The sequence below is a fragment of the Temnothorax nylanderi genome, unplaced genomic scaffold (assembly GCF_030848795.1).
Source record: "Temnothorax nylanderi isolate EJ_2023f unplaced genomic scaffold, tnyl_v1.0 TNYL_tig0009_pilon, whole genome shotgun sequence".
NCBI lineage: Eukaryota > Metazoa > Arthropoda > Insecta > Hymenoptera > Formicidae > Temnothorax > Temnothorax nylanderi.
In genome coordinates, this window is record NW_027249071.1 from 2665620 (window position 1) to 2691581 (window position 25962).

Below are 25962 nucleotides of genomic sequence, written 5' to 3' on the forward strand. Positions count from 1 at the left end.
TTATACAAGGGGAAAAAAAAGTATATATAATATATAATTTAAACGGCATATTTACAATTAAATATCAGCCAGTAAAACATTTCTTTATACCTTTTACATTTATTTACCTTTATTTACATTTATTTACATTTATTTACCTTATACATAAATATTTTTGAAAATTTGCATTACCAGAATCGCATTACAATCGCCACATGAAGATAACGACTGCGCGCCATACCAAACTTTTCATAATTAAAACTTTCGGATCTTATCAAGCAAGTATGTATATCTTTTAACATTTAAATATATTATCATGAAATATAAAAAGATATTGCGTGATAAACAATCACAGTATTGTTTCGTTAAAGTTTAAAAACAATCTCTTTAAAGTTTAAGCAATTTCCTTTAAAATAAGCTCTGCTTGTCTGAAATAATTATTTTTTAAATATAAAAACATGTATACATAATTATATTTTTCTCGAGGTGCGATATATTATCCCATTGGACAAACTGGGATATGTCTGGTATCATACTATTATACACATTAGAACTACAAATTATGGCACATTCGATTTTATGGATGCCAAGTTCAGATACGACAACTTATTAATAACATACGTACAGTATTATTATCAATTTTGTCGTATCATGCCAGATTCGTAGAATGATCACTTTAACAATACCATCTGCAGATATATACGGACATTTATTTCGACAATTCCACCGACGAGATATTATTATCAATCCTGGAGAGTCCGTAGGTAATTATAAAGATCGATATATTATCGATTGTTGATGTAATGGGATTCCTCACAAAACTTCTTTATTAATGTTCAAAACTTCTTAAAAGTAATTTTTTCGAACACGCAATATATGTAGAAATATATTATTTCACTTTTAATTAATAATAATTGTTTATTAATAACACTTTTCTTATTACAGTGTACATTTTCTTATTAAAATATACATATGAAAATCAAAATTTAGTTTAAATAATCTTTGGCATCAATATTGTGCAGCATAAATTTACTAACAGCGCTAAAAAAAATAAAACATTTAAAGAACACAAGGCATTATGCACCGTGGACTAATTTCCCGTTATGCCTCGAAATGTATAAGTTTACTTTAGATAATATAAATTAACAGTATCATCACATATAATTAATATTTACACAGATAGTTTATTAAATTGACAAGAAAAGATTGTTTAATAACGTAAATGTACTTACGTTAATAAAAAGTAGAATTTTATTATTGCCTATCATTTGCATAAGATATTATGCAAATGTATCAAAGAAACTGCAACTCAGTCGCGGAGACCACAGCGAACGCATTAAACAAATTGTAACATCTTTCAGCTAAAAATAATATAAAAACTGATAACAGCACGCGGTTAGAGACATTGTAAGAGTAATAATCTCGAAACATTTCATTACATGGCAGCATCTCTGTAAAGAGATATCGATCATATCCCATTATTCCCCGTGGTCCCGTTATGCCTCGGGTTTTCCTACATTATTCAAAGTAGATACAACAATATGATTAAATTAATACATATTTATTCATCACGTGAGAATTATAGTATTCCATTTAAATGTTTAAAACGGTAAAACGAATATACCAGATTTGTTGCTTTCTGTTGCGATATCAGATTGTTATACAAACTCATGAAGGATCACGCACTTTAGTTCAATTATCGGCCGCTTGGTGCTTATCACCTTGTATTTTTGCGATTATTTAAGTTGTTTGTAAAATTTATGTTATACATTTATATTAGAATTTATAATATTTTAGTCGAAAATCTTGCAAATAATTGGATAACTTTAATTCTTCAATGTTAACTAGGTTTTATTATTCAGTTTAATTTCACTATTAGCTCCATTTCGGAAAAATAGATTTAAACGGCATATTTACAACGACGATGAGGACGATATTAATAGCGAATAATAGTGTAATATTAGTAATAGTAATAACGATAACGTCTGTATCTCTGTCTCGGGGCTATCTTGCTATATCACAGAGAACTTAATCTTCGCACGACATTAATTGCTCCTTTTAGAGCTCTTTTTCTTTCCTTAACTAAAGTAGAAACTCAAAAATACTCTCTCGGGAATAATGTGGGGTGGGGGAGGGGACGGACCTCTCCGCCTGGTAAGAGCACTAAATGCGACCAATTGCAATAAATTAGATCTCTTAAATTAAGGCGCTTCGTTCTGTACATTCGTATTTTATAAACTCTACAAAAAGTCTCTCGAAAAATAATACACGTACAAAAATATTCGGTACGAGAGGAACGCAAATACTCGATTTCCGATTTACTCTTTGCAAGAACAGTGCAAAAGACTACGATGCAGAGGCAATGTGTGTGTACTCTTCGCGAATGCGTAACGCTGGGCTTCGTTCTTTGAGGAACACCGCGCGCGGTTATACGCGGCTCATTTTCGTTTGCAGAAAGCTGCTCACGGAGCTGCTTGCACGGTTATACGGCTCCTTTTTCTTTTCCATTCGACGTACGAAAAATTCTCGAGTTTGCTCGTGTCCTACAAAGCGCACACGCCACATATGCGTATGTACGTGTACATTTATATGCATATATAATATATAAAGTTTTCAGTCTCATAGTAACGGCAATTCCATTTGGTGTGCCCTGGCAGAGCCCTGGATGTCTGCCTCTTCGATTTTCTTCGTTTTCAGAAGGATTCTGAACATCAGCCTCAAAGGCAGACATGAACAAATCATATAGTACCCCCTTTTTTTTTTACAAATTCGAAGCGCTGTCAATTGACAACGCAGCGCTACCATGGTGGCAGACGGGGTCCTTAATGTTTCTTATGGTACAATTATCGCTATTAATAATGTCTGCCACATGAACAAATCATATAGAAATTTTGGCACCCAGCTCCTTAACTATTCAGTCAGCAAATGTATTCCAACAATATGTATAGATATTTATTAAAATAAATGGATTAAAAATATATAATCGTATATGGTAAAGAGAAAATATAAATTACGCAGTGTGCTGATGATGTACAGTAATATATTTTTATTTAAAAAAAATGTAAGAATTGCAAACAGAAGTCATCTTTCTAAATTAATAACAAGATTTTTTTAGAAGAAAGCGTACATATTGGCCAAGAGTGGATTTCTATTATTTACGCTTTTTCTGTTTTTTTATTTCTTTACTTAATTTATATAGGTTATTTTCAGAATAAAGATAATATAATTTCATTAGACATCATTTATGTAATTAATAAATTTTACTAACATTTTTTGTTAGTAAAATTTATTAATTACATAAATGATTTTTTCATTACTTTTAAATAATTAAGAGACACAGTGTATCGCGCCTAGTGTGGGAAGGGATATTTTATTCATCTGCAGTGTCATAAAATATATTTTATTCATAAATCAACATCAGAAGGGATACGCGAGACATAATAGACGAGCCAAGTCAGCCGACGCGCTAACGCATACGACTTTCGATGAACCGGCTATGGCTACGCTACGACTCGCGGAAGAACGAGACATCCGAGTGTATGTCTGCACTCTTCTACCCGCCCGAAGCTGGCCGAGCCGCCGCCGAGCGCCCAGCGCACACGTACACGGCTCCGTCAGGTGTGTGCGTTTCCCCCACCAGGCGCGCAGGCAGCGGGCAAAACAGCACCATTGGCATCTCTCTGCCTGGGGCGGCAGTGTGGTCTAGTGGTAGAGCGCCAGACTCGTAATCTGAGGAACCAGGTTCGAGTCCACTAGAGCCATGGAATGTTTTTCCGAAAGCTGCGCCCCTCCGTGCAAGATTATAGGCCTCTTGTGCGGAGCAAACTGGGCTCCGTCTTTCGGAAAGAGACGTTAAGCAGTTGGTCCACAAAGGGTTAAGTGAGAGGAGAAAGAAGGAGGTCCTAGATTGTGAACCCTACGGGGAATTGCGCAAGAAAGCATTCTGTACTCTCATCACATAATTGGTACGTTGCTATTATGCGCAGCAGGTATTTCTTCTGATAGATAAGAGATATCTCTCTTCTTTTCTCTCTTAGGTACCTGCCATTATCTACTCTGCAGCATAGACTTATAGTTAAGGGGGTAGTCCTCTAAATATGGCTGAAAAATAGGTGTTTTTCGGAATTTTTTTTTAATACTAAAATAAAAGGGAATGACAAATTTGAGTGTATCCATTTATTAATCATATAAATAGCTTTTGGGCATAATTTTTTTTTACTCCATCGGCCGCTTCCCGTGACCGCTGCACGAGGTGAAAGCACCCCTTGTCCTGGAAACGCCCATTTTCGGTGGCCGGCCTGGGGGTCTTCCGATTGGTCCTGCAACAAAATAAATGTTTTTAAGTTATTGTCAAATGCTAAATCCAGTCCCCTACGTAGGAGAATTGAAAAAAAAAACAAAATAAAAAATGATGACGTGTTAAAAAAAAAACGTTATTTTTCAGCCTTAAAAATCGGTACAGAAACGTGCACCGAGCACAGATTTTTCAAGGGATCCAAAAACGGTTACGTAGGGGACTAGATAATTCTATTGAGAATGCGAAACGCAAAGTCCGATCAAAATCGTATGTGTCGATAAAACGTTATGCCGGCCACTGATTTCAAAAACACCGTTTCGAGAAAAACGCGTTTGAAGTTTCGGATTACATTTTTTGCAGTTTAGTTCAACATACCTCTAGTCAGCAATGCCTGGCCCATACAGCATCCCTTCGAGGTTGACGTGGAACATCCCAAAGAACATTTTAAGCGAAAAAAAAAATTTGTCAAAAAAAAAAATTATTTAGAGGACTACCCCCTTAATTAATCCCTATATACAAATTGTTATGAAAAATATATAAATTAGACCACTGTTAACTTCTTTTAGTTCTAAGATACTGAATTATTTTAATTTTAAACATGTTGGAAATAAAAATATTGAATTGAAAATTTTATTTAGAATTTGAAAGAGTTAAAATTCTATAATTTACTGTTGTTAAGATGTCGCTAGTTATATAAGTTGGCTATTCTGTTACCGCCATTTCTTTTACTTTATCAGTCAGTTCGTTCTAACTCTATTACGTTTGTAATCAGAAGTTCTTGTAAAAGTATCATTTCGTTTTTCCTTTCTCTAAATATATTCGATTGATATGTATCTTACAATAAGCGTATATTTATTCACTCAAGGTAATCAACTTCATTTACATTAAAAAGTCTTTTTAAAAAGCTACATCAGTCAATTGCGTGATTTAGCCATACAAATCGATCTAAGTAGTAATACGCGAGAATTTGTGGAATTGAAAATATGGGTAATGATATGGTGACAAGCATCCGCTTTGCGAGCTCTCGAAACCTCCTTGACGTGCCTAGTTTTGCCTTGCGGAACGTAACTGCCGTGTTCCTCCTTTCTTTCTTTCCCTCGGCACGATAAGTAAATGTAAGCTATAAGAAGTAGTTTTAAAAGTATCTTAGATAACTGCATCCGTCGAAAACGAGTTTTGCAAAAGATCTGCTACAAATTTTGGCAGAATACCAACGGAAGGGAGTATAATGAAATCTGTTCGTGAAATACATATAACAATAGATTGGCTGTAATTAAAACCGAGCGAATTTTGCCATTTTACGATCATTTCCGGGTGATTACCTATTTGTCGAATTCGCGCTGTAAATCTTGTCGATGGGATGTTAGCAGAAGTTTAACAAGAATCTGCTAAAAGATGACAGATCCTGCTTAGTTTCTACTTGCAATCTGCTGGATTACGTTTATAAGTTGGTAGAACATAAGTTTAATTCTTTCGTCACTAGCTGCTATTATCCATTATAGTGGCCTATATTGCAGATTTCTGAGTACGAACGGCCACTATAATGCACACTCGACGCGAACAGTCTGCTTAATTTGCGCTAGCGAGGTATAAAAGTAAATTATTAAAGCTGTATTAAGTTTTAAAGCTGCATATTTTTCTGTAATGGGAATAGTGTTTTACTTTCAACATGCAATAAGATGTAGTAAATAATTATGTAATAATAAATGTATTACAAAGCAGAAATGTGGAAAGATCGTGGGTCAATAAACGAGAAACAAGAATGTTAATGTATCAAATAAATTATGACTTATTATCTTCTAATAAAGAAAAATAAGTTGAACGTTTCGAACTGCATAGAATCTTCGGATGACATATAATAATTAATATCTAAATCGGAAAATGAATTAAAACACGACAAGATAATAAATAAAGACGATAGTAAATGCAGAAGCAAGTTGACGTGTCATAAATAGGTAAAAAATAAAAAAGAAAATAAAAATTGAGTGAAATACACAATTGTCGCTCGTTTATTGGCCCCACAACCTTTTCATGTTGCTTTGCAAACACCCCCACAACCTTTTCATGTTGCTTTGCAAACACGAGTCTGACTTTCATTAAAAGAACTTGGGTTCAAATATATGAATTTTGCGTCCCGTTAATTTTTTTATCGGTTCAAAATAACTCGAATAGGGAAATCAATAAATCACATCATAGTATTGCGAGATAATAGAATCTGTCCGCGGTAAAGTGTACACGCTCGGCTCACTGTCGCATTACAGCGATGGCACAGCGGCGGTTAATCACTGCAGCCTTAGCGAAAGGGTTAACGCGGACACGATTGACGTCGATCTGGCGCAATACTCTGTTCAGATCAGTCGATAATTTGCTGGCATCCTGTTAACATTTCGCTTACCGGATAGGTACACAGAAACTTCTAAAAATTCAGTTTTATAGAGTTTTCAGTTTTTATGTGAAAGAAGTCTGATTGCATTTGCCTTACTCTTTAGGCATACACATATAAAGATATAAAAGAATACATGTATAGAGTTCCTGCTCCAGAATTAAGATGGTACAAATAGAAAGCGAATGAGTCATCTACATTAAAAAAGTAAATAAAGGGAATAATTGTAGAATAAAACTCTCTGTTATAAACATATTGCGTCTATAATATAATCACAAATGTGTATTACATGCACACGTATCCAACGAATGTTTAAAATTACTTTTCTAAAAAATAAGGCATTATATGAAAAAGTTTTATTTTACATTTTCGATTTATTTTCTCATGTGCATATATAGAGTCCACTCCCTTCCCGTTTGTATCACCAGTTCTGCGGCACTTTGTATTAGAAAGAGAGGGAGTGGGAGGGAGGGGGAAGAGAGAGGGGGAGGAGAGATTTATATATACATATATATTGTCGCAGCAACTAATGTGTCATCTGCGCACATTTAACTGCGCAAGAGAGAGAGTCATGCTATACATGCTCGCCGGATCTCTGCTGCTTTATCTTACTTTTTTAATAATTATATACTTTTAAAACTGAACGGTCAATATGTAATTCTGAAATTTATTTATAATATTCCTACATCGGTCTTGCTATCGGTATACCTTACAATTAGTTACTTTTCTAATAGAGATCCTAACACGTGACGGCAGAGCTAAAATTAGAAATCTGACGTTAACGTTTGGGTGGTGCTTCTCAATTGACCCTAATAATTAAAATTTTATCAAATTCGTAAGAGACTCGTTTGATAAGATAACTTGGTCGCGCGACGAGTGGAAAGAAGAGTGAATCGGAGTGAAATATACATATATATGTATATATATACATATAATAGGGTAACGAGAAGGGCGAGACCGCACGCGCGCGCGCGCGCGCGCGGAATGACACGAGATGCGCAGAGCGCTCGAAACTAGCTTCGAGCGGCGCGCAGCGGTTGGCCGGCCTGAGAAGGGGTATTTGGCAGTTCACCGAAGATGGCGGACTCGATTGGCACGCGAGGGGCGCCAGATAAAGTGCGGCGAGCACGCGAAAAAACCGTGATTCTGTGTTAAAGCGGCACTGCCAGCGTCGGACGTGCACGGTGTGGATATCGCGAAACCGGAGGAGGCCGTCCGCGATCGAGCAGGTAAGCGCGACGTTGATTTTCACGCGATACAAGGTGAAAATGTGAAAAGCCGCTGTCGCCGCTGCCTCCGCCGCCGCCGCTGCTGCCTCCGCCGCCGCTGCCGTCGCCGCTGCCGCACCGGCCGCGCCTACTCTACCGTCTACTACTTGTTCGCTCCGGGCTATTTCTCCTTGGCCCGTCCGCCGCGCGGGGTTTCTCGCCGAGGGTCTCTCCGGTTTCTCTTGCCCGCGCGACGAGCAACGTATTCCTTCTCCGTCGTCGCACGTCGGCAGGGTAATCTCGACGTTTTAAAAAATCGACCGAGCCTCTTCGAGGAATGGCCTCTCGACCGCGGCCAGAGGCCTGGGTGGATATCGCGGTGCCGCTTCGCTGCCGCATTACGACGGACACCGGAGTAATAGGCGCGAGCCGCTGCGCCGAGCGCCGACCGCGCCTGAGCCGGGCGGAGCGACCCGATCGCTCCTCTCGTCGCGTCGCACCGCGCCGCACCGCGCCGCAGCCGGCTCGCCTCGCCCTCGCCCTCGCCCTCGCCCTCTCGGCCTCGCCGTCGTCGTCGATCCTCGTTCTCTCTCCCTATCTCTCGCATCTCGTCGACCGAGCCGAGCGTTATCTCGACGGCCCAACGCCTTATCTCGAGACAAGGTGCAACCGGATATACGCCGGCCATCCCCGCTTTCCCTTCTCGTTAACCCTTTCGCGCCCCCACAGTCCGGCCCGTAATCGGTCAATTTAACATGTCGGCTTCGGGCCCATCTCGAAATTAGATGTAAACAATATTAAATACCACTCGAAACGGTCCAGTGAAGGTAAATGCTGAAAGCAAAGGAGAGGGGGGAAGTGGAAGAACAACATTTTAGAGCGTGCTTTGACTTCGACGAGGCTCGGTGCAGCCGCGCGACGTTCCGTCAGCTTGAGTGCGCGATCGGTCGAGGGAGTGTTTACCGCCGACTCGGGCAACTCGAAGTTTCTCTCGCGGAACCGTAACGCGCTCCGCGTTACACCGCGGGGGATGGTAAAGAACTGGAACCGTGATATGCCAGCAACCACGCTGGTTGATTCCCATGAGTTTCCTAACCGCCGCGCCGACCTTAGCCCTGGATCGCCGCGCGGTCGTTCCTCGTAGAGATCTCGCGGCTAAGTGAATCTCTTTATCTCGAGCCGAGTAAGTTTCCGCGGGGAAACCTGATCGATACGCGGCGCGTCACTTCCACGCTACTACCCTCCTCGTGACAGGCCGAAATCTCCGAAGCCTGCGTTTTATTTAGAACGAATTCCCAGTCGCCACTTTGTCGCCTTTTGCGCCTCCTCGGATCTTTCCGAGTGCGAATCCTCGAGTGGCGTTTACGCCAATAAGAGTTCTTACATCCGGGACTTCTTGACGCATTTTATGTTAGAGATGAAGTTTCTCGCGATAACGCGATGCCTTGCAATCGGCGCTAACGTTGAGCGTTTTTTTTTTATTTCCTCCCTTACGCAGTTTCCAGTAAACTGACTCGCGCAATAGTCGAACAATAAAGTATAATCCCGATGGGCGCTGCGCCGTCGCATTATCCTTCTCGTTGCGTTATGTAAGATTTCGAAATCCCCGGTATCATTTTATCACATTGATCGCCACGATAGTATACGAAATGACAATATATATGGCATTCGATAATAAACACCGAAGACCCTTCTGTTAATTTCCGCCAAGTTTATTCTTTTGTCGTCAGATTATCACGTTGAGATTATCACGTCTTTTAATATTTCAACTTAATGTTTTATAACGAAAAGATAGATCTCAAGAAAGAGAACATGTGTGGGAGTTTATGAGATTTCATAAAATTGTTATTCACATATGACCGACGTGACTAATGGCCAGATTCTTTGAAGTCGGTTTTAATCTGGCGAAAATGAGGAGTGAGTAATTTTTGACTTTGTTAGCGATCGAAATGTAAATGTATTCTTTAGCTAATTCGCGAAGCATTATATACTTTAATGGATTTTTTACTTTAGATGTAATTAAAAAGATATATGATACAAAAAGTGACATAATTTTGCTTTCAGATTTAGTTGAAAGATGCGTGAAGTGACAAAATTCCACTTTCCGATTTACAATTAGGTGAAAAGATACATAATGCAAAAAGTTTTTATTTTAGAGTTGCATAAAAAGATACATGATACAAAAAGATGATAAGTTGCGATAAGTGATGTGTGTGAGTCTACCTTCAATTGTTAATCAACTTGGTTAATAAATCTATCAAACATAAAACAATTCAAGATTGAAAAATTTAAATTAAAATAAAGGAAATAAAAGAGCAAGTGAAGCAAGTGGGATGCACGCGCGCGCCGCGTGCTAGATATATATATTATAAGTTAAATAAAGATAAATAATGATGTCTTCAGTGTGTGATGATAAAAACGATATATCTAGCACGTTCATTATTTTACGTCATTTATTAGCCCTTTTATTTTCTTTGTAATAAATCTATCGTTAAAATAGATGCTTCGCTGTTGTGTAGTTTTGTAGTTTTTGAGATGGTTTTAAGACACTTTGTATATTAACAATAACACTGTTTAACAAAAAGAAAAGAACGAAACTTGTAACATCCGGTTTCTTTGGACGCTGAATACAATTTCGCACTGATAAAAAAATTGTTGGCGACTATAATTCATAAATTTACGACTATAACTATTTTATAGTTATTATTGCTATAATATTAATAAGGGGACAACTAAAAATTATCGTGAAGTTGTGATAATTGCAACTATTTTTTTCTCAGTGTAAGGTTATATTTACTAATATTATAGCAATAATAACTATAAAATTGTAACCCCTACCATAATTATTTTACCATGCAGTTATGTCGCAAATATCAACAATTTTGTTATCAGTGCGTTTGCCAAATTGCTCTATCACGTCACAATTTTGAGAAATTTACAGTTAAAGTTGCAAAAATGGGCTATTTTAGTGTATTTTGGCATATTATAACCACGATATGTGACGTTGGAGAAGTTTAATTGCAGTCAAAATTAAGTATGTTGTTAGGACTTTCAGTCCTTAAAAGGAATTTATTGTGATTATAGTTAAAATGATATTGATGATTAACGTAGAGTCTATGTTATTCAAACTTAAGGGTTTTTCAAGTCGCTGAAAACTAACCTGATGTCAAAGTTGATAAATTAAAAATGTCAGCCAATAATATGGCAGATATCATAATTAATAATGGTTGAGTTTTTATCTTTAACATCTATTATATTAACTCTGCCATTTTTAATTTATTAACTTGGATATATCAGATTAGTTTTCAGCAACCTGAAAAACCTTTAAGTTTGAACATCATATTTGAATAATATTTCATAGATCCTTAATAGAATCCATAATCCTTAAGTCGCAACTTTGACGCAATAGACTCTACGTTAATAATCAATATTTTTTAACCATAATCGACACAACAAATTTCTTTTAAGGGCTGAAAGTCCTAACAACATACTTAATTTTGATTGCAATTAAACTTCTCCAACAATCAGAATAGCTCGCGTAAAATTCTTGGTGGTACATGTTGTCCCACAACTACCATGATTTCAGGGTAAATTTTGAGAGAAAATTCTCTCTGTGTAACTTTTTATATTGTGCACATTTATATATTTTTTACATATTTGCTTATTTAATGCATATTTTAAGCAATTTTATATCTGTATATTGTAAAAACAATCATTATTGTAAAAACAATCATAGGTATATAATTAAAAATAAGGTAAGATATCGTGTCCTTCATAAGAAAATTTTCACTTTTGTTTGCGTAATAACGTTAAGGGAAAAGTTTATTTATTATTCGATATTTGATACAGTCTGGTATTTGCTGTAAAAATTTTAATATAACCGAAATTGTTTTAATCTAGCGCAAGGAAAGAATTTATATAATTTCTCGTTTCTAACATAACTTAATACGGCAAATTAATTAAGAAGGCAAGAATTTTAATGTGTGAGGAAATGCAATGTCTTTTATAGACAATTTTAATCTTATGTTCAATTTTAAAGTTTACAGTGCTATATCTCGCGAACCGATGATTTTATTGAAAAATGTTTCAGACAAAAGTTGTATGGTTTGGAGGGGGAGATATGATCCAGATGTGAGTCATATCGTAGATGTCATCGTTTTCAAGAAATTTTAAAGGGGATTAATTTCTTAAATGGAACTTGGGTTTTTCCTTAGTTAAAAGTAGATCTCGTCGAGACGTTTTCAAAACACTACCACAAAGCTCTCTTTTGTTAAGAATTTTCTGAGATATTTTAAATTTTGTCATAATTTTTTAAATATAAAATATGAAATATCTCGTAAAGTATTCGTGTTTCGATGACTTTACTTTCACTTTTATACGTAGAATATTGAAAGAAATCGAATAATAATATTAATTTTTATATTTGCAATTTTGCAAAATTGAATGCGTCTACAAAATGCAATCAAATTTTTTAAAATAATTATTTTTGTTTTTTTTTACAACAATTGATTCCTTTCATTATTCTACGTATAAAAGTATGAAAGTAAAGTCATCAATACTTTACGAGATATTTCCTATTTTACATTAAAAATATTATGACAAAATTTAAAATATCAGGAAACTTTTAACAAAAGAGAGTTTCATTATAGTGTTTTGAAAACGTCTCGACGAGATTTACAACTTTTATCTCAAGGAAAGAACCAAATTCTATTTAAGAAATTAGTTGCCTTTAAAATTTCTTGAAAACGACATCTACGACATGACTCGCATCTGGATCATGTGCCCCCCCCCCCCCAAACTATGCAACTTTTGTCTGAAACATTTTTCAATGAAATCATCAGTTCGCGAGATATAGCACTGTCAACTTTAAAATTGGACACCCTGTATTTATATATATATATACAAAGTTAAAATTTTCAAAAATATATATATGTATATATATTTTTTATGTTTTAACGTTATTATTATTAGTGTTTATAATGCATATGTTTATATTTTTCATTCATTAGTACGAAATTCACAAATAACGTATGCAATTTGGTTTAATCGATCAATTTCGATGAATCTTGCCATACGTGATGACATATTTCTAAACTCTTGAAAATAATTTTATTTTTGTGTTATTTCACGTCAACAAAATAATATAAGTTTTGAAACTTACGAAATTGCTCCTATTATTTCATCATACATAATTTGTATAATTACAAAAATATATATATTTGCATATATCTTAACAGGTTTTAACCCGTTACATTAAAAACTTGTTAATGGTTGCAATATTATTGCAATTACGATGTTGTAATTACTGAAAACAGCTCGCGAAATTCTACTGTAGGCGTCGAGAAATGAAACGAGATGCGAGAATGAGTTAAAACGAGTAATTATTTTACATGGAAATTTTTTTCTTTTTCCTCTTTCTAAATAAGAAAAGTTTAGGAAATAATCTAAAGGTATTCCATGATTTTTATCAAAACCACTTAAAACCAGTTAAACTAATAAATTTTTATTGATATTGATTCTAAAAACTATAATTAGACGATACCAACAAGTGATTGAATAATGCAAAATAATGCAAAAATCATCTCTTAATGTAAAATTAAAAGCGTGCGTGGTTTGAATTAATGTTTGATTAATTAAATAGTTAGATGCGTACATACGGTGACCACGAATAAGACGTTTTAACGTCTTGAATTGAATAACGCAAAGGAAAAAGAGAGGATTATCGAATCGGGATGCTTTGACAGTAAATGTTAAGTTTTACATGGCAGATTGATTGCTCTTTTTTATTGACATTTTTTTTATTACCGAGAAAAATTAAGAGGACGTTAAAAAAATCTGAAATGTTAAAGGCAGTATTGCATAAAAACATTATGCACGTAAAAAAAAGGAAATTAAAAAGCTTTTATCTACATACACGCGGCAGAGTAGGGTAATGCGAATCATGTACGGCGAGTTGAGGTCTCGCTAACGTCTCGCAGTGGGAGAAAACGCTCCGTTCTACGGAGGTAGACAGGTATAAGGGACTTGAGTTAGTTTCATGAACGCTCAGTGCACGTTTCGTTAGTCGTCCCGCTTCGAAGAAAGTCAACTCATCGCGCGTCTTATCTACGTCGAGAGAGAGAGAGAGAGAGGTTTGCGTTTTCATTCTAATATCCAGTGCTCATCTGTAAGCACCTTCCTCAGGTGTGGCACCTTTCTCAAGTGTCGAAGGCAAATCGAAGAGAAGATAGTGCGCCATGAGACCATCGGGTAAGCGAAGCATGTTGCTCGAGATAAATGATAAAGTATAGCTTCGATAAACGCGAGGGACATATAGTTCTCCGTTAGTTTCAATTAGTCGATTCCAATGTAATTTCGAGGCGAGCGAGTGAATAACGCTTAACAGAAGTTCGCCACGACGCGACGTATAGATAAGATGTTTTATTACGTGCACACACGTCGGAACGCATGGCACACATACCGCCTATCATCGGTGCCGCAGACGGATGAGTAATCCTTTTTCACGTCGCTTAATATATCGTTGATCAAATAATTGATCGAGTACATCGATAGAGTTCTTAGCAGAAGGGAAGTGCTACCAATTCCCGAGGCCGTTCCGCACACCTGTCGATTATCGTTGATCGCATGCATTTGCGTCAGATCAAATAGATTAAATTCAAATTTAAGATAAATCCAGATTGTATATCATGTCTACCGTTACAGCGTGTTACGGCATGTGCCGTATATTTATTCAGGGACAAAAAAAAGTGAGAACACCGTGTTACGCACTTGCAAAATTCGCGTCTCATTAAGTCACGCCGAAAAAAAAAACTCACCTCGCCGCGTCTGGACCGAATCGAACGTCGCGAAACTTATTAACGTAGGTCATGGATGTTGACCGCGATTCTCGGAGTATCTCGTGCTTCTTTACGTTCCCGATCGCCACACACCGGCGTGGAATGCATTTATGTCTGCGTTGAAAGAGATCGCATGCTCTCCTACTGTTCGAATTTTTAAACTTCTAAACTGGCATGGACTTCTGTGTTTACCGAATTTATGCAGAAATATACAAAATAAAAAATTGTTGAATCGTATAATTAATCAATTAACCGCGGTCTTAGCTTAATACTTTTATTTCACGTTTCTGCACAAAATTTAATCGAAATCGAAATATATATTCACGGATATATAACTGTGTCAGTTAAATTTATAACATACGAAACATGTCGTTGTTAACATCGCTGTCAACTAAAGTCAATTAAGACGTCGCACAGTTTGTTTATATCTGTAAATATATAATTTTAGCGTACGCTTCCGGGATGTGCGATCCCGCGCGTATAAGAAGCAATAAAAATGCGAAAGGAGGCGGAGAGGGATATTTTGAGAACGACCGGAAACACGCGCGCGATTTCTTTCGAAGACACGCGACACGGAAGAAAGTCGATTTGCACTTGTCGTGCCAATCGGTATTCGATCCTGATCGCTTTTCCAATCGTCCATGCCAATTAGATAAGGATGTCTTTCCAGTCGCGTCTTAGCTACGCTCGGACGCGTTTCGGTGGCCGGTGCCCCGCTGACACACTTCGAGACGCAGCCGGATGCTAGGCCGTGCTATTGGCCGTTATTAAACACAAGCTGTCATGCAACTGCGTTTTACCACGTTTCCCGCGATAACCGCGCGTTCACCTCGCAAGGCTTTCATTCGCGAGGAAAATTCGGCTGCGCCGCGCAAATCGCGTGAGTTCCTTATAGAATTAAGGCCCCCGCACAATGAAAAATATAAGGAACAAAGGAACAGATATTAGCGATTAGGACTAAGGAATCAGGAATAAAGCTGGTGTAGCATTTTGATACACGGCTTCCGATAGGTTAAAAATCTATTGCCTGTGTTATTCCCAGCTTCTGTTGCCTATGTTTTTCATTGTGCATCCAGCTTTATTCCTGATTCCTTAGTCCTATAATCGCTAATATCTGTTCCTTATATTTTCCATTGTGCGGGGGCCCTTAGCGTACCATCACCGAATCCCGTTATCGGCGGGTATACGCCGATGTCTTAAGTCGGTTATCAAAGAGCGTGAAGTAAAGTAAATAGCATGCGGGCACGATAATTTATCGCGCTTCCTCCAAGTCGGCGTGCGCGAGAATGTTGGGCAAGAAGTCCGCAACACCTGTCCCCAAGCACCTACGTAGCTCGATCGGCGGAAGCCGTAGTTCTTTCTCATCGCGTTGTAGCTGCCAGTGGTAATAATGACCCGGCGTTAAACGGTCTTTACTCTCATTCGCTTATCGGTTACATCCGTGCATCCCTTAAGCCAGTTGCCAGACTACGCGAATCGCGCTTCGCTATCAGAAGATTCTCGAAAGTTCGTCGCTCCCAACGCGGACCTTCCACCTTCCACGTCGTCTGCAATTCGTAACTCGTCGTTCGCGATTTGTTAGTGACTTATCGTGACAATTCGGGTACTTTTATATCTTTTAATCGGCCTGTTCGTTTTCGCTGCACTTCTGAACTAGTGCAATAAGTTAGAACGAAAAAAAATATATTTGTTTTATTCTAACTTATTGCACTAGTTCAGAAGTGCAGCGAAAACGAACAGGCCTAATATCTTCAACGAGTGCAAGAACAGGCGAATGTCTGTTCATTTTCGAAAGCGTACGCCAAAATTATATTTATAAATATGAACCAACTGTGCGATGTCCTAATTGACTTTAGTTTAGCGACTTTTCTATAATAACAACACGTTTTGTATACATAAATTGTGTTATGTAAGGTCGATTACATGAAGAATAAGCAACTATAAGTAGAGCAAGAGAATCATTACAAGTCAGTTAATTCCCGCCGTTGGTTTCCGTTAAAAATTCTCCTGGCGAATCGACACGATTTGGTAAACAACGAGCGAACCATTCAAATTCGCGTTGTTCGCGAATTTCTTACGAATAGTGGGCTGTGAGTGACGAATCGGTCGATTCGTGACGATTCGCGCCATTTGATTCTGTCAAAAAAAAAAAAAAAAAAAAAAAAAATCGTGCCGCTGACGAATCGATACGATTGATAATAAGTATAAAGGAATGCAAACTCGAATTTGCCGATTTCTTTTTCTTGCGCTGTTCGCAAGTCGGCGCGAGCTTGCGGAATTTGAGAATCGTCCCGATTACATTATGCGCGACGAAGTTACGAGTGCGTGACGCGCTCGTTCGTCGTTTATCGAGCTATCGGGAAAGGAAGGGCGGAGACACCGGAGAGAGTGATCGCCGAAAAGAAATGGGGCGGAATCTCGGTCGGCCGATCGGTTTCGCGGTCGCAGCTGCGATCGTGACCATGATCACGATCACGCTCGCGCTCGTCTAACGGGTCTCCGTGTAACGGACCGTCCGGACGCTCGGTTTCTCCCGGTCGCATCGCCTCGATGTCAGGACAGTGACCTAGAATTCCCCTCGCCTGCATCCGCTTCTGTCTATATACGCTCTATCGAAATTATATTATCGTGCCCGACCGTCGTCGGGACTCAAGAATCGAGTTTATATTATATCGTCCATCATCTGACGCAAAGATCGCGAAGATCGGGGTGAAAGGTAAATTAGATCGGTCGAAGTTACTTGACTAACAAGAGTTGTAAGTTGACACTAGAGATGTGAGAATCAAGGATTTTTTATGTGTCAAATCGAATCGAATTTTATTACCTCTTTCGAATTCGAATTGAATCAAATCGACACAATTTTATTTGAATCGAATAATTTTGAAACAAACACGGAGAAAATTGCTAAGGTTATTACAACAACATATTCTCTATGATTGAAAAAGAAATGTATGTGATTTCAAGTTATATTGATATTACATTAAATGTAGCTGTTAATATGTGCTTATCTATACGGTTCTCATAATCGTAGTTCTTACTATAAGTAACATTCGGTTGCAATATCCTCATATATGGTTGCCTCAATTTAAATTAATTAAAATCATAAAATTCTATTAAGGGCTCAACGGATTAAAAATCAAATAAAGGTAATAGGCTACAAGCCAAGAGCTAGGTTTACAATTTAATGTTAAGATTTGTGTTGATTACAATTGAAATAGATCTTAGGTTCGATGAATAAATAAATTAAAAAAGCAAAATATAATTAGTTTGCAGACAGCATTTGCAAGCGACAATATATAGTTATCTGCGAACTAATAACATTTTGCTTTTTTAATTTATTTGTACTGAAAATGACCTAATTAAGAATCGAAACGTCTGTTTCAATTGTACACACAATACAAGTTTTAACGTTAAATTGTAGCACCAAAAGCTTAGTCCGACTCGTAGTTCCTATTATCTTTGTTTGAATTACCTAAATTCTTTCTGTACGAAAAAACGTTGGCGAGCTAGCTTTCATTTTCCGATTATTCTTTCTAGCTAAAATATACAATAGGTTTTTTAAAATATATAACAGCTTTTTTCCGAAGACTAAAATATATAACAGCTTTTTTCTATTAAAGATGATTTATTTCTACTTGGCGCCATGTTCTGATATTAATACTCTTTGTAGGTAGACTAAGACTATACAATAGATTTTTCTCAGAAATTTAAATTTAAAATATGAAATAGCGATTTCCGAATTCGGGGAGTCAGGATGCTCCTCGCTTCGTCCTCTTGACGAGGCCACTTTAAATATGATATAGATACACTGAAAGAAAAGTATTTGGTATTTGCGACTATAATTGCATAGTAAAATAATTATGGCTGAAATTCTTATTTTTTAATTATTATTGCTGTAATATTAGTAAAAATAATCTTATATGTATAGATTTTTCGATTATGGTCATTTTTATTATATTTATAGTACGACTTACTATACATAAATCACAGGTTATAGTGTATAAAACCATGTTATGGTTGAATGAATGCATGTTAAAGCTATGACAACAATAATGTAGTATCAGCTATAATTCGTATAGTTAAAATAACTATAAAAATGTAGTTGGCATCGAAAATACACACGAGATGGACGCAAAGTGCCGGTTTTTTTTGTAACTTATTGAAATCAAGATAGTTCTGCGATGTAATAGTTTTTTGTATTTGAAAAGAATGTTAATTGCACCACCAGTACCCCAGGTAAATCCGACAACCGAGGCTATCCGGTTTCTTTCACGAACATTTGCCATGAAAAAAGTACGAATTTATGATTCGTTTGGTTGGCCAAATTTCTCGTCATATATGTAGGCGAAATTAATGAGCGAAAAAAATAGCCTTTCACAATTTTCGTATAACGAAAATTCGTCGGTTTGACTCGGACTATTATCGTAACGATTGATTTACTTCTTCAATTCCGTCGCCGTGGTCGCATCTTCTCGTAGGTCGCTCGATCTCGCACGTCGCGTTGCGCGAATCATCGGAAAAACGCTAGTAAAACTTTATTTTCTCTCACGGTTTTGTTTTCGAGTCGCGATCGTTCCGTATATACACAGCGTATCCAGCGCGGCAGCCGCGTTCGAGCCGTTGCGACGGTTACGTAAATTCAAGTCGCATTGTGAACTCACGCACGCCAGCAAGTCACCAACAATTATCCGCACGTAGCGCGACCCGCGCGACGTCGACCGCGAGAAAGAAGATCGCGGGATCTCGGACGGTGACACATCCATCGTTTTCGACCGGAATCGTCGTAATTTCTCACGACGATTCCTCTCGTCGTCGAGCCGACGCGCGACGGGTCGAGCTTTCACGAATCTCCACTCTCCCAGCAGTCCCAGCCGCGAGTCTTCGCCCTTCTGTCCACGTCGCGAGCGTTACGCGGAAGGGGGAGAAAAATGCGGCTATATCGAGCGATGGGTGCAAACAGTAACGTTACACCGTAAAGATAACATCGCGTCACGTCACGTCGCGTCACGTCGATATTACGCGAGATGTGAGATAACGAATATTTTGCCGCCCGACCCGTCCAGACTGTCCAGAGGGCAAGTATACGTTTCGCGCGACTCGGGACTCCACCGTCGGGATTCGATTCCTCAAGGCCAACGATCCGATTTTGCCCCACGTTTCGCGTTCGTTCCTTTCCCTTCAAAGCCTCCTATAAAGCCCGAATACCCCGGTAACCCCCTTACGGTACGTTAGACCGCTCTCGTAAATCGGTTGGTAAGGCGCGCGCTTGTACGCCCTTTCGTGACGGACGATTATCGATCTCCTATCTGTTCTCTCTTATTACATCGCTTTAGAACGACCGCGTGTGTATCCGGCAAAAGCTTGGCATTACAACGTGTACGTAAAACGCGTATGTTGATAAATAATTAGAATCGTTCCTCCGTGTTCTTCTGTACAATATGATATTGAATAAGTGATCCCGTCTTTCTGCATTTTCTGAAAGTAGCGGTATACGAATAGAATGTCTAAAAAATAAATTACAAAGTAAGATAATGTACTTTGTAGCGATACACTGTTTCGCAAGATTGTTGATTGCCTGATTAGATCAAACCGAGGATCAAACTCATGCTGATTAAATAAAAGCTGATTAGATAAAATAAAAGTTGACTCTTTAAGCTTATGATGACTTAAAAATAAATTAGAAAAATCCAAAAAAATTATCAAAATTTTCTGACAGAATTATTGTTAAAAAATCATTTACGAGGCGAGTGATTCGCCCCGAGTAAATAAATTACATCTTCTTGAAAATTGTATACATTATGCATTTATCTGTCTCAACTAAAACTTATAACTTAAAAATAAATTAGGAAAATCCACAAAAATTATCAAAATTTTCTGGCGGACTTATTCTAAAAAAAATCATTTATGAGGCGAGTGATTAGCCCCGCGAGTAAATAAATTATATCTTCTTGAAAATTGTACATATTATGCATTTATTTCTCAACTAAAAACTTATAACTTAAAATGAAAATTAGAAAACCTATTCTATGCATTAGGCATAGATCAAAGCAAGATCATTAATAATCGCAAAATACTCGGCAAAATATCTCGTAAAATATGTTTGTTTTTCGTAATATACTCTGTCGATGTCGCAACGGGAGAAGAATATGCCGATTAAACGCTTTTAGTCAGAGATTTAGAAAATAAATTACATGTTAAGAACCTCCTTTTAAATTTCTATAGGTACTGATTTAACTTTATAGTCAGAGAAACCCACTTTGCTAATCTAATTATTCTACGCATAAAAATGTTAAAGTAAGATTATTACGAAACGATCGTAAATATCTCGTAAAATATTCGTGATACTTGTGTCTCATGCACCACGTTAAATGAAAAAGGACTGTGCGCAATAATTCCGGATTAAATGCTTATATCAAAAATGTAAAAGAGAAATAACATGTCAAGAACCTCTCGTTCTAAATTCCTATATACTGATTTAATTTTACAATCAGTAAAACTTGCGCTGTTAATTTTATTAGCATAAAGGTATTAAAGTAAGATTATTGAGAAACGATCGTAAATACCTCGTAAAATGTTTGTTTCCCGTGATATTTGTGTCACAGCGTTATAGAGGAAAAGAAACTGTGCGCAAGAATACTCCGACTAAACATTTGCGTTAAAGATGTGAGAAAGAAATAATGCGCCAAGAATTTCTGTTTCTAAATTTCTATGTTGAATTAATTACTTAATTAATTTAATATAGTAATTTAAAAAATTAATTAATTACAGTATTAACCTTACAGTAAAAAAAACTCGTGCTGCTAATCTCATTAATCTATATGCATTAAGGGATTAAAGATCATTGAAAAACGATACGGATGTCGCAGAATATCTCTATAGTAGTAAAACATTTGTTTTCCGTAGTACCCGTGTCGCAGCGTTAAGCCGGTCAGGATTCTACAATCAGTCATATGTCGAGGTCGGATGTCGGAACGCAACCGATGGTCCAATGAGATAATTTCTTTTTTGAAAACGAGTTTTCCTCATTGGACCATCGACTGCGTTCCGACATCCGACTCTGACATACGACTCTGATTGTAGAACCGGCCTTAAGGACCGTCTACAATAGCCGTAAGAGTATGCAGTAAGACACAAGCAGTAAGCTATTGACTAATCACAGTCGATTATTCTTGAATTGTAAAAATCCCATTAATCATGCAATAGGTTATTGCCTACTCTTACGGTTATTGTAGACGGTCCTTTAGAGAAAAGAGACACTATCGCAAGAATATTCCGATTAAATATTTGCATTAAAGATGTAAAAAAGAAATAATGCGCCAAGAATTTCCTTTTTTAAATTTCTATGTTGAATTAATTAATTAATTAATTAATTAATTACAGTATTAACTTTACATAACTCGCGCTGCTAATTTTATTATTCTATGCATAAAGGTATTAAAAATTATTGAAAAGCGAAGCGGGTATCGCAGAATATCTCGTAAAATATTTGTTTTATATCTTATTGCGACGTGAGAAGGAAAGGGGACTGTGTACACTGAGAAAAAAATGTTGTTAATTTGACTAAACTCGTTTAGTTGTAGTGATTTGTTTAATGTAAATATTAATATATTTAAATCAAATATACGTGAGTAATATCAAGAAATATTTTATTTTATTTTATATAATATTTTTTGAATTAACAAATGTTAGCTTGACAGCCCGTGACCGCTGCATTTAGTTGAATCAAATAATATTTCTTTGAATCAACGATTTTTTTTCTCAGTGTACAAGAGTATTTCGACATTTTCGACTAATATTTACCTCAAAAATTAAAAAAAAAATGATGTGCCAAGAAGCTTCCTTTTTAAAATTCTTATATTAATTTATATATTAATTTCATAGTAAAAAAACTTGCGCTGCTAATCTCATTGTTCATATAAAGATATCAAAATAAGATCGTTGAAAATATCATAGAAAATCTCATAAATAAAATATATGTTTTTCGATAATTTTCGACTTTATTTATTTGACTTTAATTACGTACAAAAGACACATAATTGCATTAACCAATGCGTGCGCATAGGGTAAACTCGGGTAAGATGGCCATACAGGAAAGATGGCCAAACCCATGTTCATTCGATGTTTCATGGCGAGCTAGATTGAAAGAAAACATAGGTTGGCCATCTTTCCTGTATGGCCATCTTACCCGAGTTTACCCTACAAATCCAGAATCTCACAATCAGAAAAAGATCTCGCTTATTTTCTGTACACAGAAACGAGTTCGTACCTGCAAGGGACGCGACATGAATTCGACGGATGTTGGATCTGATCGCAAGCCGCTTGAACTATCACGGTACGACGTATACGTGTGCGAAAAGGAGACGTCGCGCCGTTCGCAGGTACCGCATCCCTTTCTTTGAGGGTCGTCCTCGCCGCTCCGTCGTTTTCTCACAAGAGTCGAATAAAGAGAAGCGATCACCGGAGAAGGATCGGCCAAGTCACTCCGAATAGAACAGGTAAAGTACGTTAATTAATAAGTAAAATGCTTCAGAGTGTTTCGCCGTTTCTATTCCGCGCATTCTAAGATTCTCCTTTCTCGCGCGATCTGATATCCTGGCCGTTCTAGATCGCGGGGAATAAAACTGAGAGAGGACATGTCAGATACAATCGGTCGACTTGCGAGATTACAATAATTCTAAAAAACTTCTTTTTCGAAAATAAAAACATGTGAGAACATAAGGAAACAAGCTTTCCCTTACAATTACGCGCTATATTGAGTTTAAGTTTTATTAATTCCTCATTTTATCCTTTAAATGTTGAATTTAGAATCTTTGAAATAAATTATTGAATATGTTACGTTATTCTTTCTTACACTAATTAATTTCGTCCTTTATTTTACCCCCTCGCGAGATCGCATCCAATCCTATTCTTGTGAGAGAAAATATTTAAGTGCACCGATTTTTATAAGCTTCAGATGTGCTGTGAAGTAGGTAAAGAAAGATTTGATCTCTTTTGAAATATGTTCTTAAAAATCTGAGACACACATATATTTTTTGCCCGTTTGAGGTTTAAGGAGTATAACAACTCTTCAAAGGTAACACTTGATTTTAAGCAATTATACCGTCGAAACGGTGAGATACATAAAAAAAGTTTTTGGCAAAACTTTTATGTCTTTTTCATAATTGTTTAGTCAGATTTTTAATTTTAATGAAAAATGCTATTCAGCAATAATTTGTATATTTTATTTCAGTTATTTTAATATTCTGTTTCGGTTACTGGCGTTTCTATATTAAATATATTAAATGTATTGATACCGATAAGAAAAGTCTAACAATGATTAGATAAGTAAATATTCGAATGATTGATTTAGTGATATTAAGTCGAGTTACCCTAATGATATGTGAGTTGTGTTGAAAAGAGATTATTTATTCCTTGTATCAGAATTAGTGACATTTCAAGAATTTTTCAAAATAACATTAAGTGTACTTTTAAAATAAGTATAACACTTTTAATCCTTTAAATGCGCAATTTTTCGTAGCATTTTGAGTATTTTTCTGAATATTTTTCCCTTTCTGGACATTCAATCAGAAGGGAAAGAAGGGCCAAAAAGAGTCAGAGAAAGCCCCTTACAGATATGCAAAGCCGCACGTTTTCAGTTTGAATTTTATAAGAGAGAGTATACGGAGCATCGAAAAGTCGTTTTGCATACTTGTAAGCATGTAAAGCTGCGTACTTAAGATAAGTATAAGTTTAAGTACTTTTAGTGTGCTTTACGTAAGTAGATACAGCATATGTATACTTTTATGTAGCAGGCTTACGTTCACAGTCAATAAAACTTCGTTACAATTATATCTGTTAATTTTATTAAACTGCTTTTACCCGTTACAATAGAAAGTAAAATTTTTATGTTTATATCTTTGTAAATGTGATTAGATATCAATCCACTGACGTACTTAGATTATTATCGGTATCGATAAGTTCAATATCTGATAGGAACAGCAGTAACCAAAGTACAACTCTAAAATAAAAAAAAAACACATACAAAATTTATTTACGTATAATATTAGACATGTTCGTTGTAAGGGAATGTTGTTGAAACAAGAGATTTAAACGCAATGTTTCCAGAAATATGTAATACTTTTTTAAATATTTTATTTTCTCTTTGATTTAAAAAACTTTGCCATGGGAAAAACTTAAAGAGTGCTTAATATAGAATACATTCATATATAACAATATATATGAATATAATATACGTAAATAAGCAATATCGTAAAAAGTACATAATTGTATTAAAAGATATGTAATTGCACATGCATATTTTTTATCTTCATTTATCTCATGATTTATTAATTGATTAAATAATATTATCAAAAAATAAATATTTTATGATATATTGTAGATATTCGCAATGTCTCCATCGTTTTTTAATTAGCTTACTTTAATATCTTTATGTATAGAATAATGAGATAAATCAAAATAAGATATACAGATCAGAATAAAATGTCTCGCAAAAAATTATAGATTTTTGGACAATTTTATATCTTAATATTTTTATAAAATAACTAGAAAAATTATGCGAAAGAAAATAATATAGTTTTGTAAAAAAAATATATCGGTAACGTTTTCTCTGACTGAAATGGAATGTGCACTTGAAAATGCAATGTAAAATCAAATATGTTCGATATAAATATCGATATACATTATTACCCTTATATTTCTACATTGCTAAAAAAAAAAAATAAGGGGTTTACTTTTTGTCAGTAAATTTTTGCCCATTTTTAAACTGTAATTACTCAGCGAATAATTAATGTAAAAAAAAGTTTAAAAAAAGGTTTTACAGAGCAAACTCTCTACTATATAAGAAGCTTTTGTTCAATTTTCACTCAGATTAATACTCAAAGGCGTGGTCAGCTTTGAATAAGGATTTGAGATATCCAAAATCCAAAAGTAAAGAGTTTGCCCTGTAAAACCTTTTTTTGAACTTCTTTTTACGTTAATTATTCGCTGAGTAATTACAGTTTAAAAATCGGCAAAAATTTACGGAAAAGTGATCTTTTAATTTTTTTGAGCAGTGTATATACTTATCTTTATACGAGGTTTACGCGAATATTTGTTAAATAGCGAGTATTTGTAAAATCAGATTTTTATTGCGATATTTTTTAATATGTTATTCTATTCGTACATCAGATTTTAAATACATTTATCTTCAAAAAAATGATAGGTAACTATTGCGATAAATTTTCAATGCCAAATCTAACATTCGTGATTTTATGTAAAAAA

General features: G+C 36.1%; 1 protein-coding gene across 3 annotated transcripts in view; it reads left to right on the forward strand.

Annotated features, from left to right (window-relative positions):
- Far1 (fatty acyl-CoA reductase 1) overlaps positions 1 to 25962 on the forward strand; it is a 40932-nt gene that overhangs the window by 9395 nt on the left and 5575 nt on the right. The window contains exons 1-2 of one of the 3 annotated variants that reach the window (XM_071726550.1): positions 7716 to 7888; positions 22956 to 23198. The gene's annotated coding sequence lies outside the window, so the exon portion shown is untranslated. Of the gene's footprint in view, positions 1 to 7715; positions 7889 to 13934; positions 14117 to 22955; positions 23199 to 25962 lie in introns of those variants that run through there. The other 2 variants (XM_071726551.1, XM_071726552.1) reach the window with 2 other exon arrangements.